This window comes from Pinus tabuliformis, chromosome 4_2 (assembly GCF_031772625.1).
Source record: "Pinus tabuliformis cultivar Carrire ecotype Pingquan chromosome 4_2, CPIR1, whole genome shotgun sequence".
Lineage (NCBI taxonomy): Eukaryota > Viridiplantae > Streptophyta > Pinopsida > Pinales > Pinaceae > Pinus > Pinus tabuliformis.
The window spans coordinates 640206905-640226852 of NC_142304.1; positions in this window are offsets into that span (position 1 = coordinate 640206905).

The window sequence follows — 19948 nt, forward strand, 5'->3', positions numbered from 1 at the left end:
ATTTTCACATCCAAGGCTTTTCAGAGCATGTTTACCTCCTGGTATGCATAAATTTTGAGGAAATATTTGGGAAGTAAATGATCTACCCCATGTTTTACATGGATTGGGATATACTTTGCCCATGTCTGATACCATCACCATAATTTTCAGAATCCAGCAAAAAAAAACCTTCAATATCAGGTTGATGGAAGAAATACTTTGAACAAGAGCTTCTTGTTCACTCTACCTTGATGAGGTAGGTCGATCCTGTGAAGGGTGATCTCTTCTTGTGAAAATATCCTCCTCAAAACACTTATGAGTCCCAGACATGATACTAAGGTATAGGTACAGGTTGCTTTGTATCGTCAGCTTAATATTTTGCAACTTTTCCTCTGAATATTTGGCACCATTGAATATAATTCTTTCCTGCTCTTGATATCCCAATAATAAAAGCAATCTGTTTGACTGATTATTCACATCTGCTACATGTATTGATACCCCTCAATTAAGAGTTGTACTCCATGATGACAACTCTTGCACCTTGGAACTTCTATGCTTCAATGTCTATCAAGTTTGACTCAATTCGGAATTTCCTGAAGATGCACCTGAAGGGAAACAATGGTGACTTTAACTACCCCTCTACCTTTAGAACTCCATTGTTTATTTTTCTTGGCTTCTTTGAATTCCAAACTTTCGATGTCATCTTATGAGAATTGCACAACTGAATCAGAGTCTTGCAAAGGCAGTTGCAGCTCATAGTTTTTTAGGAGTAACATAGCACCTCAATAATTGTTCCTGAATGTATACTACTAGTCTACTTTTATCTCAGATGCTAACTTATGCACCATATAAGTCGATCTAACACCATTCACAGTCAAATATTTATTTATACTATTTTTGAATACCTAACTTGAAATCAAATAACCCGAAATACACTCCCTTTGATGAAGAGAGTTTCCATGTGATTGTCTTGTCTCCAAATTAGAAGTGTGTGGAAAATAATGATCTCTGGTCCAAGACATGCTCTTGGAAACCTTCATTGGACTGCCATTTTAAGCCAACTTGATGGAACTTTTGATCTTGACCTTCAGTAATAAACTCAAAAGGTTGTCCTTGCTATATGAAAAAGTCAAGGTCCTATATATGGATATTAGAAAATTGTGTGTTGGAGGGTTTCTCCTAAATCCCATCTGTAGTCTCAGATGGTATGTCATGGCAAGCCATTGGGCAAGGTCAAGAAGTGTATATAATCTCTAATAGGAACTATTCATCTCGTCCTTTTACAACCATGTTATCGATGGAGGGAGAAATCTGTTGAACCTCTTTCAATGTTTAAATGGATTTTCATTCCAACACCTCTAATGGGTGCCTCTGAGATGCTTTTCTTGGAGTGACAGATTGTGGTTGTTAGGCTATTTCAATTTCCACTGAATTCACTAGATGTTCATTTTATACTTGAGTTTCCTCTCCAGTCAAGGGAGGGAATTTTATGTGGGCTTACTCATTTTGAACAGTGTTGGAAGTTGTCAATTGATTCTAGCTTGGACCTAGTTTTGGCTCATTTTTGGGTTGAGATGTAGCTGAGCATTGCCATATTTTATTTGGGCTTTTGGTTACCATTTGAAATTCATCCTCTTTTTTTGATATCAGAGGAGCCAACATTTGTGTAGTTGTTGAATTTGGTTTATTCATGGAAATTATTACATCTAAATGGGTGTTGTTGTAGGAATGCTTTCTTCTTATCTATTTGAGATTAAAGTGTGTGTTGTCATTCTGCCATCCTTGGCCCCACTAGGTCATTACTAATTTGGATGTTCTCAACAATGGGGAAGCAGAACTTTCATCACCTTAAGGGTTGGCATGGTAGGATCCCTCTTGCAACCTTAGGGCAACATCTTAGGAGAAGAAATCACCCAAATTATAATTTCATCTACCAACTTGTCTATGTCTTGAATTATTTGTTCACGAAGGCTCCATGCTCTTGTATCTATGCCTATTGATATACCAACATCTTTTGCTATTGTTTTCCAAGGTGTGCACATAGCTAGATTTGCCAAAATCTCTCTACCCCTTCTTATAGCATCATCCATAGCTAAGGGAACTTTTGGAAAAACCTGTCATGACATTATAATAAAAAAAAAATATCATCAACAATGTATTAAGTTGAAGCTGCAGTTGCATGTTTCCCTGCAAAGAATGCTTAAAGAAGACATCAAGAGCTAGTTTATGAGGTTGAAAAAAGTGACTCACTTTACAATGATCAATGTTGTGGAAAAAGATGCTACAGTGCTTATTAAAGAAAATTCATGCAACAAAAGAACGTGAAGAAGTTGGTCTTGTAATACCAATTTTGACCTTTTCTTAAAATAGATGAGAAGCATGAGGCGCTGCAAAACAAACAATGTCTATTGGACCATAATTTCAAGTACATCAAACTCAAGATGAACCAATGGAAAAAAAAAGTAACTACTTAGCACATAGGTTTTCTAACTATTTCCTTTCATATATTTTTTGCATCCAGAAATAGCAAAATGGATATGATAGAAATTCCTCTAGTGGAGATTCTAACTTCAAAACTGTTAACTAGAAGTCACGTAAACTAGGCATAATGAACTTGCCTTGACTTTCTATGAAGTTGCCAAATAGTAAAATCTTCTTGATGTTTTACCAATAGTGAAACTAGAGTCTAGAATCCTTGAATAATCCCTCATCATCTACCACACAATCCTTTACATGCAGCAAGAAAACTGAACGAATGCAAAGCACTCACTTTCATTAATTAATTGACTTAACAATGTTGTATTTTAATAAGTGACACTTACAGTGAAGGTATTTCACCTCATTTCACATCAAACCTTCTCTTTGTCCATAGGCATTGAACGACTGCCATTTGCTGTCACATGATTCAAATTCCATTAACATCCCATTCAAGTCATCAACAAAGTTTCAGGGGCTCCATTTATTTTGCTTTGTTGAAGAGGATGAACGAGACAAAGGAAACCATTTTTTTGCATGTTTCTCATAAGAAAAGCCTTCAATCTAGGTTTAGGAATATTAAGTATGCTTTGATGTGCCAATATAACATTGGAGATGAGTTCATTCGATAAACTCCTCAGGAATTAGTTCATCATTTTTATCAAAAGTTTAATTTATGTAACAGAAAAAAAAGAAGGGGCCAGAATGATGTTGACAGGAGAAAAATAAGTAAAAGCTCATAAACCCAATGAAGTAAAGCTTAGACTTGGTCCTACAAGTTCCTAGATATCTAACAATGAGAAAGGAAATAATTAAAATAAAAACATTACAACGATGGTTACGATTAGTGCCATTAGATACTAATTAGAATAGTGGGGTTGAGTAAACAATTTTACAAGATTCAAAACTTTCTATATCCACATTCATTGCAGGCATTGGCATCGAGTAGTGGTCTTGTTCTTTTCTATTGTGCATTTCTGCCCTTTTGGTGTGTGATGACAAATGAACAAACCACAAGATCAATCGAATGTTTAAAGTAAGATGAGTACAACTATTGGTCACCAAGCAAATATTCCAGAATGTCTACCATGAGATAATGTCACTAGATCAATGATTTATGGTGATCCAAATAATCATTCAATGCTCTCAGTAACATGAAGAACCATATCCTGATAAGGTACTTTGGCATACACCACTTTAGACTTTAAAGTTTAAACGCCCATAGGTGCAGGAGAACTTGGGTGTTTATGTTTCAGTTTCTGTCTAGAAACTCCCCCCAAGGGATATTTCTTGTTCATGTACATATTACATCACACAGAATACTACTAAGGTCATGACCAGAGGCTCAAGGTCTTTCTCTGGTACAATGAGTTTTCTGTTAATTTTGATGGTGCACTTCACAAACTTGAGACAACCAAGTTCCAATGTTGTTAATAGTTATATGCCCTTGCAGTCTGAAGGATGCACCAATGTGGGATTTCTTTTTGACATCATATATCTCTGAATCTAAACTGCTCTTTCTTCTTAGATATTTTTCTATAATCAAGAATCGTTGCAATTAATTAACTATTGAAACATGTGAGAAGACTCATTCTAAAAGCTAGAATGCCTAGAATTTTATCATAACAAACTACAATTCCATTTATGTAATAAGCCACTTTTTTTTGCATATTGTAAAAAAAAAAAAAAAAAACCAAAACCAAAAACAAAAATAGATCCAGTTCATTGTTTCCATTTCCCATATATAACAAACATGTTGAAAGAACACAGTCCCACTTCTCAAGGAAAGGTTGTAATAGAGTTTACTACGTCTCCACTAACCACAATATCATAAGTAGTAGACATAATTATACCTCTTTTAAACTTATGGAATATTTGACCAGAGTTTATAGATCTACCTCAGCATTTGTAGCACAGGGAGGATCTGTCTCATACAAAGGTTGTACTTCATAGATGGGGATTTTCCAGCTCCCTAATGCACTAAGATGAGATGAATGCTTTTGAACAACATCATTGGAACACTGGTCTTCCTCAAAACAATCTACAACAACATAGTCTAGGACCACAGAGTCTTGCTTGGAATTACCCACATAGCCCCTTTTATCATCCTTTATCAAAAAAAAAAAAAGGAAATTTATCCATGTCAGTACTTGAGTTAACATGACATCTAGATCCCAAAGGCACATCCACCTCCAAACCCTCAGCTACATTCTCTATTGTTTTTGAAAAGAATTTCTCTTTTGACTTTGCAATTAGATCAATGGTAGGAGATATCCTAGATCGATCTCTCTCTTCATTCTTTTCTTTAGCACTTGAAACAACCATGAGAAGCTCTCCATTAGTTTCATTCACATCATCTTTGATCTCACCAAAGGCTGATTTGTAAAGCTCCTGTTCAATGCCAACATCCCCCATAATAACATCACCTGGCTTGGACATTTCTGGTATATTGTTTTCCTCCATAAGATACATTTTCTTATCATGACATAATTTTATTAATTATGGGCATCCTGTAGTATTTTCCATTTTACTTAATCCACCCACAAATTTTCCTGTTTTATATTTGTAGAAGAGAAAAATGGCACTATATTTTTAATTGCCTTTGGTGCACAATAATTTTCAGGTCTTCACTTCAGTTGAAGTCTCTGAACATAACAACTCAGCTTCCATAGCTAGACTGCAATTTGGAACAGGTATCTTTGGCATATTATTCCCACACATCTCAGCCATTGATGATTGTTAAATGATAGAATTTGACCTTGATTTGGATCTGATCAATTTGTTTGGCATCGAATGCTTGAAGGCAATGTGAGAATAGATTTGACTTGATCTCAAGCGCTTTGTAATGGGCTAAAGCTGAATGGAACATGAGGGCTTCATGTTTGTTTCAAGGACGTTTGTCCTAGGTCAATAGATTTTGAATCTTCAGCGAAAGGTAGTTGATGACTTGCCTTGAATAGAAGTCCTAGAAGAAGTCAATACTTAAAGCATGTCACCGACAAAGATGCAAAAAACATGGAAAATGTTCGTTAACTAAAAGGATCAATAACTGAATCAATTATTGCAAACCCAACACAAAAGAGAATTGGTTCCATTTGATCCATTTTGAATTCGATTCCTTGAATTCCAGAGTGAATTTACTTCTGTGGGATCTAATTCAAAAATAGTTTTGGATGGTACATTAGAAAGACAAATATTAGAGAGATTATGGATAAGTGCCTTTAATTAATAAAGTCACATGTTATAAATAATATTAAGTTAAATCGGGTTAGTCATGTCTTAATGAAACAGGGTGGTTGTATGGGGTAGTCTCGCTCCTCTTTATATATCTAGTCTTGACAATTTCCATATTAAGTTATAACAAGCAATATCTCCATTTCTTCTATCTCTTCTCTTTTTGCAAATATTCTGCTATTTTGTATGTCCATTACCCAACAAAAATGGGTCCAAAGACCAAGGTAACAAGAGATTTTAGTATATTTAATCACCAGAAAAATATAGAGTTAGTGGCAAATTTAGTTTGCGTAGAGTTAGAAGCAATCAAATTAAGAAGGGAATAAAATAGTAGGTGATCGAGTTAAGATATTTCCTAGCATCCATGGACTTGAGATTGAGCTCATCATATTCACTGAAGTGTTAAAGAAATTATATGCATGAAACTTGTACTAGCACTATCTAGTGGAATTGATAGTGCACTAATCCATTGCTTGCCAATATTTTGGTCTCTTTTCTTTTATTTTTCTTTCTTTTTTTACTTTGGTACCATCTTGTAGCATATTTGGGTTCATATTCTATTTTCCATTGCGAAGAGTTGAATCTTGTTTCAACTCTAATTGTTGTCGAGGGGTTTCACAAGGTTTTCACATGAACATCTGTGATGCCCATTTTGACTTAGATAGCTACCTATGCTAAGGCTCTATTTTGTAGTTCCATGTTATTTATTTATGAATGCTATGTAATATTGATGCATTTAGTTGGAAAGGTGAAACTACTTATATAGGGGGATTAGGTATTGATGATGGAAATGTTTGATGTATGACCAAATGCATGACTTACTTGGTTACGATTTGTCTAGTGCGTAACTTATCAGAGTTATTGTTGTATCATATATGGCTTAAGTGGATATGATTTATCTAATGAATGACTTAGTGAAACTATGATTCATCTAGTGTAAGATTTATTTCCTGTATGAACTATAGAATTGACACGGGGATACCAGTCTTAATAACATGATGTTTAAGATCACATATCTGTATATATTTTGTAGTTATATATATGCATGAATGGGAACTAACCCATAGATTGGAAAGAACTATATGATAACCAAGGTCTACTCTTCCATTAGGGAAGGTCGAAAAATCTACTAAGGAAAGGTATGATGTACATTGTACTATTACATTTTGTATCTACTGGATATGCACTCTTATGACATGGGTAAAATGTAAATGGCAGGTGAAAAGACTACCTAACTAGATTATTCAATGATAAGTATCCAACCAGCGCTGTAGTGTGGTCCATATTAGGGTGTTGACCCTAGTTGTAAGGAGGGATGGAGTTATTTTCCACCGTGTAACCTCCAAACCAGTAATCATCGAAGGGTAGTGACACACTCCCCTAGATGTGTGATCATGATTGCGAGTTGGTGTTGACCCTAGTTGTAAGGAGGGGTGCAGGTATTTCCCACTGTGTAACCTCCAAACTTGGAATTGTGGGAGGGCAGTGATGGACATGCTCCCCTAGACGTGTGATGACCCTTCTGCCATAATGGTTTTATTAGGGGTTAGATTGGTATAGCCAATGCCGTAGTATATAACAGCAGAGGATGGATAAGGTGGGAATGGAAGTAGATTAGGAAGGATAGGAGGATATAGATTAGTTGGAGACTCTTGATGGAAGTGGTATCATTGCCTAACTTATTAAATTTTACTACTATAACTTTCTCTCTATTTTGTTATGCCTTCGAACTCCTTGTATCTTTTCACTCTAACTTTGGGATGAAGTTTTCTGAAGGAGGGGTGTATGTAATGCCGTACTTAATCTTATCATGCAAATTTTATTAGTGTTTAAATTACCTGAAAATATTGATTTATAATTATCAAGAAATATTGGTAAATAACTTCATTTCGGAAACTCTAATTTTTATTAACTCATATAAAATCTATTATTGTTATTATTCAATTCCCAACTTGTCTTCTCAAATTTAATCTTGGATAGGATATTGTCTCCTTCCATTATTCCAATTTAAATATCCATATCCCCAAAATGTCCTCCCAAAATCTCCTTGGGAGGAGATATGGCCCTCCCCAATTAATTACCAAATTAAATATCTATATCTTATACCCAAAATTTCCTCTCAAATTTACTTGGGAGAAGATATGGCCCTCCCCAATTAATTACCAAATTAAATATCCATATCTTATCTCCAAAATGTCCTCTCAAATTTACCTGGGAGAAGATATGGTCCTCCCCAATTAATTACCAAATTAAATATCCATAACTTATCGCCAAAATGTCCTCTCAAATTTACTTGGGAGAAGATATGGTAAGAAAAGTCAAATGAATCGATGAGTGGGTAGTTTTGACATTAATGATAGGTGGTTGAGGTGGATGGGAGGAAGAGGCATAAAATGGGAAGGATGATGAGAGGACAGGGAGGATCCTTGGTCTTGGTTTTGGTTTGGTTATGGTTGGGAGGATTTTTTTTTGGAGGGATGTGGAGAAAGAGGAGGGATATCAAACTTGGATCTGGAGAGTGTTTGTTAAACTTGGACACACTACATCTGGTTGGACTTGGGCTCGGACGGCTAGGGAACCTGTGGAGGTTTCCTGGGCTAGGAATTACTTCCTAGTAGGTTGGGAGGCAAATCCAGCGAGGTAGTCAAGAGGAACATGGAGCTGAGGAGCATCTCAACTAAGCTATTGGAACAGGTATTATCCGTCGTTTAGTTTAGTTACGTAAATTGTTACAAGTTATATATTTTGTAGATTAAATTAATTTATTTTCATAGTTATGATGTTTTATAAACCTGAAATTTTACTTGTTATCAAAATTAGCAAAATTTATTTGAATGAGTGTGGGAGTTGTTAAAGGACCTATAGTTGGGTCCTCACACTAATGACATTTGTGGTCTCTTTCTTGAAATATGGATTCATCGTGGCAATATGGAAACCACCATGTTTGATGAAGAATTGAATGTTGAAACTGCCATTGTAGTAGCAAGTTATGAAGAAAAAGTTGGAGTTACTCATGAAGTAGTGCGTGAACTAGAATCAATTAAGTTGGGCATAGATAAACCTACTAAAGGAGAAACAAGTGGTTTAGTGGATCGAACAATTGAAATTGTTGATATTAACTATAGTGAAGAACAATTAATTTGTGATCAATGGTTTCACATGATGCAATAAAAAGAATTGATTGATATGTTGTTATTTGGTGCGAAAATCACACTTTCATTTGCAAGCTAAGTTGAAGACAACCTCTTTGCAGCAGTAGATGTTGGTAAATAAGTGGAAAATGAAGAGAAGACAGAGATAGATAAGAAGCAAGAGGAAGAGGATAAAGCTCTTAATTGAGAGAATAATGAAGAGGTCCTTAACATTGATTTTCAGTGTGTAGGTAAACAAGATTACAATCCAACTAAAGGTGAATATGAAGAAAAAGGTGTAGCAAAGGACATGGAAGTTTATGAAGACGAAGAAGAAAGAATTTAAATAACCTTTCATCAATGGAGTGAATAAGAGAACAGATTCTTCTATAAATAAATGTGGAAAAAAGAAGATCAAAAATATGAAACACAAGAAGCAAAACAAAGTTATACTAAAAATCTAACATTGTAAAAAGTTGTTTGAGTCAATATTTAATTGTAAGCTAACTAAGAATTAGACCAATATGCATGTTTAAGTTATGATGAGTCATTATTAAGCTAAGGTTGAGTCATATGGTTGTAATTAAGGGGGAGTGTTAGAAATAATAATTACTCTTGTAATTGAGAGGTGAGTTAAGTTAAGAAAATCAAGTTGAGTTATAGGTTTTGTAATAGATCTAACCTGAAAATATATTAAAATTTTATATATGCCCAATAACTACAAATAATCTCAAGACAAATACAAGAACAAAATACAGAATCTTCAGATATTTATTAATCAAAACCCTTAAGAGAGGGTAACATCATACAACTATTTAAGGAAGGAGATCACTCCACAAATCATCGTTTGTCTAGATACAAACCAATACTTCACATGTCTCAATGGAGAGTCTATAGCCTCTATATAGGCTTCATACATACAATACCATGGGAAATAACTATGGGTCTCTCAATACCATATATCCAATACTATGCACATATCACATTATTTCCTAGTTATTTGTGGTCCCTTGTATTATTGGGGTTAAACACTTTACTTATTAACTTTGGTCCATTTATTTATTATATTTATATCACATTATTACCTTGGTTACCTCCCTACAAATTATCCCCCCTTAGGTATATTACATTCCACCCTCCTTAAGCATGTTATGTCCCCGAAACATGAGAAGAAAAGAAATAATAAGATTTACTCAAAAGAGTAGTGCACGAGTACCACGCAAGTGCATCTATCCATCCTAGAGAAAGGTGAACACTCGATTTAGTTAGTGCCTTGCTTGCTTGAGATGGAATTTGGTTCTGGTAGTTCCTCTGTGTTGATGTGCTATGGGTGGATTGTTGCACCTCCGTATGTGTCATCCAAGGTTTGTTTTCCTTGTTGTTAATTCGTTGCCACCTTGTTGGTTGTTGTCTTGCTAGGTGATGTGGGTGGTGATATGTTGAATCTTTAACTAATGGAATATCTTTTGTTAATCCCTGCACTATTGGTGCCTAAGCAGTGCCTGGTGCTTTTTCTAGTACTTGGTTTGATGTTTGTGTTTGGTCGTTGACCATCAAAGGCTCATCAACTGACATGTAAATGTAGTTAGATCATTGTGCTTCTGCCTCCATAGTCTCTGTCCAGTTCTTAATGGAAATATCCTGCAATATAATTTTCTTCTTTTTATACCAAAGCTTCATGAATTTCTTTTGGACATTAATATTGACAATACCCACAGACTCCATCCAAGGGCATCCCAAAAAAAATCTACATTATCCATATACGAAGTATAAAAATCAGAATGAAACACATACTTATTCATAGAAATCTTCAAATATTTATAAATTTGAACATCTTCATTATCAACCTGTGTTTTTAAAATATAATTCGTTGGAACTTGCAATTATCTTTCCAAATTAACGTTGATAATATTATGTTGGAAACTAGGATTAATCTCGGGCGATTCACTGGGGAAGCAATACTATACCACGTGGGTTCATATTTGCAGATTTATATTGAGGAAAAAATGGAATAATATATTGGGGGATATATAGGGGATAAATGGTTTTTATATTTTCAAGTATAAAAAATACAGCCCAAAATTAATGATAAATATAAAGGGGTATAAAAAATATTAATGAAAAAATGGATACCTACAATATCTAGTGGAAGTAGAGGTTTTTAAATTGGGAAGGTATATTGGGTTCGTATTGGTAGCAGGTTAAATAATGTTATTTTTAGGGGTATTCTCCAATATGGAGCCAAATTAGGGGTATTATTTAATATGCCACAAATGCACATGATAGGTCAAAGGTTCATTGATCGCCCGTGGGATTAATACACACAATGATCTTATCCTTCTGAATACATCCATGAACCTGCAATAAGGAGATACCAACACAAAATAACCCCTTATGTTTCTCATTATTATGTTTTCTAGCATGAGACCATTTTTCCGAAAGGACTTTTTCAAATTCTCTATTGGGAAGGCTCGCCAACTTCACTGTGTCAAGTGAGTTCCACCATATGATAGTCTCATCTCTAAAATGAAGTCATAATAAGGATTTCCAAAATATCATATATTTTGACTTCATCATTTTTAAGAATTCTTCAATAGTAGGACCATCATATTTTCCTATAAAAATTAGCTCAGTAAAAGCCATAAAGTAGAATGAGGGTTTTGAAAATTTTACCTACTTTATGTGGAAAATTTAAAATGGCCACAACTCTGTTAATATGACTCAGAATCCTTATTAGAATCTGTTTTTAAAAAATGGAACAACCATTATTCATCGTCCCATGTGATTGAAATCACACTCTGGGCACTTTCGAAACTCAGATTTGCACTGCAACTTCCTTGCCGCCATAAAAAAATCTGAGAAATAAATAAATAAATAATTAAATCAGTGATTTTCCCCTCATCAGGACTCTGATTCAACTAAATTTTTTTAAAATTGGGTGAATTCTCAAGAGAATCTTAGATCTACAATAATTTTTCTTAAATTATGTACAAAAAATACAAAAACTTATAGGAGAGTCATCATCCATGACTTGTCATCAGAAGTTTTTTGCAACATAGTTTATTTTAAATAAATGATATCTCCCTCATCTAGACTCTAATTCGACCAATTTATTTTTGAATTTAGGTTTTTTTTTGCAAGGAATTCATATCTACAATTTGTTTTCATGAAATTTACACTCAAATTTCCAGATCTGATCTACAAACTCGCCGCCAAGCAAAAAATGGAAACAAAAAATTCTCCCCTTTGCCCAAGAAAGTGCTTTGATACCACTTATACTAGATCTAACTTGAAAATATATTAAAATTGAAAATATTCCCAATGGATGAAAATAATCTCAAGAGAAATACAAACTTCAGATCATTATTAATTAAAACCATTGAGGTCACCATACAACTACTCCTTAAGGAAGGAGATCACTCCACAAGTCATCACTTGTCAATAAAAACCAATACTTGACATGTCTCAATGGAGAGTCTCTAGCTTTTATATGGGCTTCATACATACAATATCATGGGTAATAATCATGGGTCTCTCAGTACCATATATCCAATACTATGGGCATATCATATTATTTTCTAACTACTTGTGGTCGCTTGCATTATGTGGGTTAGCCACTTTATTTATTAGTTATGGCCCATTTATTTATTATCCTTATATCAAATTATTACCTTGGGTACCTCCCTGCATATTATCCCCAATAGGCATACTACAGGCTTTAGTTAACTCGAGTGTAGTTGATTTTGCATGAAGCAGATAGCCAAAAAGAAGTCAAGTCTATTAGAGTTTGTATGATTCCATATTTAGAATACTTGTTGTTTATATACCCATGTTTGGGTTAATATAATGTGTGAAAGACAAGAGCAACAACCTAGGTGGATGTGTATGTAGATCAAGTTTTTTTTTTAATAGAGTAATTGAGTTGCAACTAACATTTCTCTGTGTGGAATTTATGTTGTCCTCTTATGCCTTTCCAACATCAACTAATGTGACTTAAATAAAACTAAATGTGGATTTTTCCTTACATCACTTTATTACCTTCTGTACCTCCCTCCATATTATCCCCCCTAGGTATACTATAGGTTTTAGTTAAGTCAAGTATAGTCAATTTAGCATGAAGCAGATAGTTGGAGAGAAATCAAGTCTATTTAGTGTTTGTATGATTCCATATTTATAATATTTGTTGTTTATATACCCGTGTTTGGGTTATTCTAATGTGTGAAATCCATGAGCAACAACTTGGGTGGATGTGTATGTAGATCAAGTTTTTAATTTGTGAAAATAAGGAAAATACATAAACATGTTATACAATAAATGAGTGAAATCATAGGTGGAAAGTAGTTGGAGATATGTTATCTGGAAGGATGGCCACATATTTAAAAAAATTTATGACTCCAAGAGACTAGTTTACTTTCATGTAACATCTAAACTCTTTGGAGAGGGATTATGAGAATAAAATGCAAAACATGTTTATTTCGGAGGAAACTCATGGCTACAATGAAGTCGATTGGAGAAAAGTGTGAAGCACTCTTTCTTATAATAAAATTTAATATACAAGATAACTACAAATTTGAATTCAGAGGTAATATTTTAGTGCAACACAATATTACATAATACTATTTGGTTGTCGGACAAGATTTTACGCAATGAATATAACAAAGGATAATGGGATTTGATTATTTCTAATCCAAAAACCATAGATTTCCCAACAAAACTTGACACTGTCATTTCTCACATTCCAGTCCTCCCTTCTTACATTCTTGTCATTCTCATTATTTTATTAGAATTTGGTCAATTTTGTTTTTATATTGTTTGAATAATGAAATATATTCCCAACTTCAAGTCCTCCCTTCTTAAGGTTCATGTAATTCTCGTTATTTAGTCCCTGTCCAAAGGGCTTGGCAGGGACTATAGCAATCGGTTTCCTGATAAGCATTAGTCTGACACTCAAACCAATGATTTTCTTTCCCTTTTAACCAAAGATTTTTATATTAATGAAATGTTTTTAATTTTTTACACATGAGCAAAATCAAATATTTATTTTTAACCAATCAAGGGAATCATCATCTTATTTAGCCTCATATCGAGGCCAAAGCAATTTAAATGGACCATTCTTCATTTTAAAACTTAAACTAATGAGTGAACACGTCATATAAATGTTCATATGGATTACTATTGGTTTAATGTTAGTAACATGTATCTCTAGAGTTTCAATAAGATTGAGGCAATATATTTTTTTAAATATGTGTTTTTGACATGTCTAGAGACTGACCATGTCTATCATAGAGACCGACCATGTATGTCATGTCAAAATTGTAGCTTGCATGAGAACCATACTTAACAATTATTGTTTGCATGAGAACCCTTGTTTGCATGAGAACTCGATCAAACAGGGAGCACTGCTACACAACAATATTTCTGATTCGGCTGGAACATTCGCAATTGTGTCAATGTTTATTACACAATATTTATGTTTATTAACTCTTGTTTATTCACTATTTTGGATGGAACATTCGCAATTTATTAAATGTTTTTTGGTTGCGACCACTTATGTTTATCCATTATTTTGGCTGGAATAGCTGCAATTGCTTCAATGTTTTCTGGTGGCGACCACTTAAGAGATTGCAGAAATGATAGTTTAGCAACAAAAAATTCTTCTAACGAGCTTACAGGAATGATTGCAAGAATGATAGTTTAGTAACAACAACTTCTTCTGCTCTAATTAAATGGTTTTGACAGCTTGGGCTTCAACTTGGATTTTTGGTAAATTATCTTGACATATTCTTTTGATTCTTCTACTCTAACTAAAGGGTTATGATAGCTTTGGCTTCAACTTTGGCTTACTCTAATTAAATGTTTTTGGGTTTTGACAACTTTGGCTTCAACTTTTTGATAGAAAAAATTAGAAATTTTTCCTATTTCTATACTAACTCTACTGGAATTTGTTTACCTAAAACAACGCTCACCTGTACATAGACATTGGACATAGAGGAAGGTGCCTGGTATCTTAATACATGCACCACCTACCTATCAATTTTGCTTTTGGTTATCTTTGTTCATTTTTTATTTTCTTTGTAAACAAATTTAGAAGTAGTGGCTTGAATGTTTCATGACACAGAAAACTTTGGAGGCCTTCTTTATAATCATGACTTTCACCTAGTTGTTGTATTTTATTTTATTAGATGCAATACTTATGAGCAAGAGATAATGTTGATGGATTGGCATCATTTACCCAGGCATCAAGTTGCTTCAATGTACGCATAAAGGAAAAGCCACATTCCAATTTATTAATGCTTAATTCGGAAATGAATGAAAGGGGCACTTGACCTCATGCCAACAACCTTATTTCTATCTTGAAGCACTCAACCAACTTAAATTCTTATAACATCAGAGACGGGGAACAAAAATGAAAGTCGATTGCGGAGATAGCCCATCCCACAGTGGATAGATATTAAACTCATGCATAGGCTTTCTACTATGAAAGTTTTCCAACAATAAAGAATTCCTGTGACAGAGATGTCATTGTAAAATCTATCTATATAAACATTGAAAAATATTATGAGATAAAGATGATGAGATAAGTGGGTCCGAAAAGCCATATACGCAAGTAAAGGGAATGGATAAGGGTTTCCAATTTTATCACTAACGAGGTAACTAGCGAGGTAACCCTTTGGTATAGTGTATATCTCAAACCTCCATCAGAGGAGAGAAGGAATCCATTTCCCTTCTCAATTAGTCTCTTTGAATTTATCTTATCAAATAATGGCTATCCAGATCGCTACATCTCCCATCACCAATTCCAAAAGCCCATATGATGTCGTTCTGAATCATCTTGGACCCAATGTTAAGAAAACCTTGGTTAGTCATATTTTAGATTTGATAGATATTAAATGAGTGGAAGAACCTGATTGCAAGTAACTATATGTTAGTTCCCTATTAGGATTGCATGGGTGTGATTTATTCCCTAATTATGTGACCGGGATAACCCACAACCAACTAATTGGATGTTCACTATCCAATTTACTCACTGAGCACTAAGTTAGTTTCAGGTATTACTAAGCTGAGCACTAATTTAGATTGAATACTTTAGTGTTGTATTTGATGGTCAATGTGAATATAGGATAAGCAAATGAACAATGCAAACATTACAAATGGAAATAGTAATAGAATAACCATACTAGCTTATATAGATATACTTAAAAACAACACTTCGTGATAGAAGCTCAGAACAAACAACATACATAGTAGATTTGAAACACAATGCTTGCTTGCATACATTCCACGGTCGATTTTTAAAGATAGGTGAACCAGTTGCAAATACCAATTTGTGTGCACGAAATATATATGCCCTGAATATATGCCCATCAACTTAAAAATTGACGTCAGCATGCTCATCGCTCTCCAATAATACTCCAAAACATTGACCTAGCTCCAAAACATTGACCCAGATCAAAACTTGGTACTAACTTCATGCCTTACCTTTGCCTTACCCATTCATACAGATAGTCATTCGTACAGGTACAACTAGTCTATCTCTTGCCTTACCCGTTCTTCCCTGGGACACCCTTTCTCAATCGAAACCTTTGAAATGCAGCAACACCAAAGGCATTCTTGGGCAATGGATCCTATGCAGACAAACTTTGGTTGCCTCAGATGTGCCCCAAAGATGTCTACTGCATTTATTAGACAATTCGTAGGAACCGAACCAAGGGGAGTTGTTGAGGCTTTTTCCTTAGTGCTAACAGTTCGCCTAAAGGAAACATGGCGTTTTCATCCTTAATTTTTCGTTAAGAAAACTGTATAAGCACATGTTGAAAGTATCTCTTAGAATGTTAGGGGTAAGGGAAGAAAAAGCGACAAGTGGCGACCGACAACCATGCAATGTAAGCGTTATCGTATCTTACTTACTTTTTTTGATCTCAATGAACAAACATGTGTCAATCAATGTCATCTTCTCGGAAATTTAAGAAATTGTGTTAACTTTTATGAACTGTGTATGAAATATTTTATTAAAGCTCTAGAGGTTGAGCCATTTATTTATAATAAAAAAATTATACAAAAACCTCAAGCCTTCAAACATTCATGGAGGCTTCAGTATAACTTACTTCAAGCTCAGGCTTCCTGCTTCAATTATGCAAAGTATAGGAAATTTTCTTTGAAGGGTTAAAGGTGCATGCTTTAGAGCTATCTGGTGATCCTAAGGAATTGAACAAAATTTGAAATAGAAAATTCATGAAATCCTTGAAGGCTTTAGCTCTTGAAAATAGAACGAAAAATTGTGTAATGCTGCAAATCGATTTATGTCTTGGGCTCACCCTCTTTAAGCTCTTTGTCTACAACATTTTCCTTTAAATTTTTGAATCCTTATTTTCATTTTTCTTTGTCACTAAGGGAGTTTCTAGTATCGCCATTGAATATGAAAAGGGAAATTGAATGCCATCCAATGCATGGTCTCTGCCATCAAGATCCTTAACATGAGATTGGGATTTACAAGTATAGTCGCGGAAGGAGGAGGAACAGGGCTGGGGTTGAATGCCCAAGGGACTTGTGATTAGAAAAATATTCACGTTCAAGAGTGATTGCAACAATTCAATCTCTAAGTCTATATGTATAACAAAAATACATATGACAATCTCATTAAAATAAAATTGAAATATTTATATACATAACATATCAATTTAGGACTTGTGGAGTTCTATTTACTTGGAACATAATTGGAATCAACAACACAGTAAAACATAAAATATGAATCTATACTCGCAAAAATGATAAATATCTTGAATCTATTGAAATATTATTCAATAGATTCACAAAGGTAACATTTGGATGATCCAGTGAAGCCTTTTTTCAGAATATTCTCCCAAGTTAAGATTTTCCTTTAATGAACTAGCCAAATAAATAACTTTATTTTCATCTAGTGGGGGCTCTGCCAAAGATTCTCCCAAACTTGATCAGGATTTAGATAGTTAAATCCTGTTACTACCTGTTTAGCTTCTTTGAGGTTAAAGTTTCCTTTAGTGTTCTTTCCCCATCTTACTTGGTCAGGAAAGGATGATACCAGAATCCTCCTATGCTCTAGATCCTAGGTAAGAGAGTCTGCCTGGGCCCTCAAAGGACTCTCTTCACTGTGGCCTAGATCCTTCCAAGTTCTCCATTTTCCATTGTTCCTTTCCTGGTCCCAGAAGTCTTTTACCATAAGTATACCTTTGTTGATTGTGTCATTCTTGACAGTTGCTAATTCATCCTTATACAAATTAGGTTCCTATTGCCAATTTTCCTCCCAAAATCATGCTAGGTTCCCAGCTCAAATTTCCAAGAAACTATGTTGTTGAACAATAATTTTATTTTCCCAGGCAAGGTTCCAAATGTGGGAGCCCTTAATGTTCCCTGACATTCTAATGTGATCTTTCTCCTGTCAATTCTTGGCATATTTTTGTGTCCAAAGCTTAGCCCAAGGAGTTGTTGATTCCTTGATCCATCTCCACCAGAGTTTAGCTCCCAAAACCTTGTTGATGGCTTCAGGATCATGCAACCCCAAGCCACCATGGCTCTTGAGTTTGCAGATCTTTTCCCATGCTGTTAAAGCCCATTTCTTTTTCTCTTCCCCTTTGCCCCATAGAAAGTGTTTGTATGCTCCTAATCTACTGCTTAACTCCTTTAGGAGCAAGAAGAGTTGAGAACATAAATATAGGAATGGCTTGTAGGACAGCTTGTATGAGCATAAGGCACCCCACCAAGTTTAAAGACATGCATGTCCATTTTTGGATCTTGTCCTGCAATCCCTTGGGTTCATATTTAATACTGGGTTCATATTTAATTTAAATATTAAATACGAATATTGGGTTTATAATATTAGTCCCTTGAGCTTAATATTGTTCCCTTGGGTTCATATTCCCTTGGGGTTTTAGTATTACTTCCTTCGGTTTATTATTCATTTGGGTTTATAATTAGTGTTTGTAGTATTGATATTTCCCTTTACTCGATGTGAAGTTTATAATATTAGTCCAATGGGTTTAATATTATTCCCTTGGCTTCATAATCCCTTGGGTTTTAGCATTTTTCCCTTGGGTTTATTATTCATTTGGGTTTATAATATCAATCCCTTGGGTTTATTATTCCCTTTGGTTGATAATATAAATCATGGTAAACCATTGTCAATCATAGCCAAACATTGTCAACCATGGTTGAATGTCGCATTGTGACAAGAATTGTTTCAGCATCAAAATAAACCATGTTTATTTTAGTATTTGTAGTATTTATATTTGGGTTTAGAAATGTTGGTTTTATAATATTAGTCCCTTGGTTGAATGTCGCATTTTGAAAAAGATTGACTCACCATGAAAATAAACCATGTTTATTCTAGTCTTTGTACTGTTTATGTTTGTGTTTAACAATGTTGGGTTTATAATATTAGTCCCATGGGTTTAATATTATTCCCTTGGGTTCATAATCACTTCGATTTTTCATATTAATACCTTAGTTTTATTATTCCTTGGGGTTTATAATATCAATGCCTTGGGTTTATTATTCGCTTAGGTTTATAACATCGATCATGGTCAACCATTGTCTATCATAGGCAACCATGGCCAACCATGGTTGAATGTGACATTGTGACAAGGATTCTATCACCATGAAAATAAACCATGTTTATTTTTGTCTTTCTAATATTTATATTAGGGTTTACCAATGTTGGGTTTATAATATTAGTCCCTTCTGTTTAACATTATTTTTTTTAGTTCATAATCCCTTGGGGTATTGATGGCAAGGTTACCCTCGCTTACACCCACAGTATGCATATAAAATGCATGGACACCTTTTTTTACCAATAATTTAACTCTCTAATGAGTCAAATCTTCAACCACGAATGGTTAAGGCCTTATTCATCAGTTCCTTTATATCGGAACTCAATCACCTCGCTTAAACCTCCTATCGGGACTTTAAGCCTCCTCCACACCCAATATGCGATTAACTGTCGAACTTCACAAACGTGCCCATATAACCCTATCAGAGCCTTTTACACTATCAGGAGAATTAATCTTTTGGTTTTCCTTTAAAAACTATCCAGGAAACAAAATATCGAAAATACACAAAAATACAAGAAATTCAAAGGAAAACTTCACCGGAACATA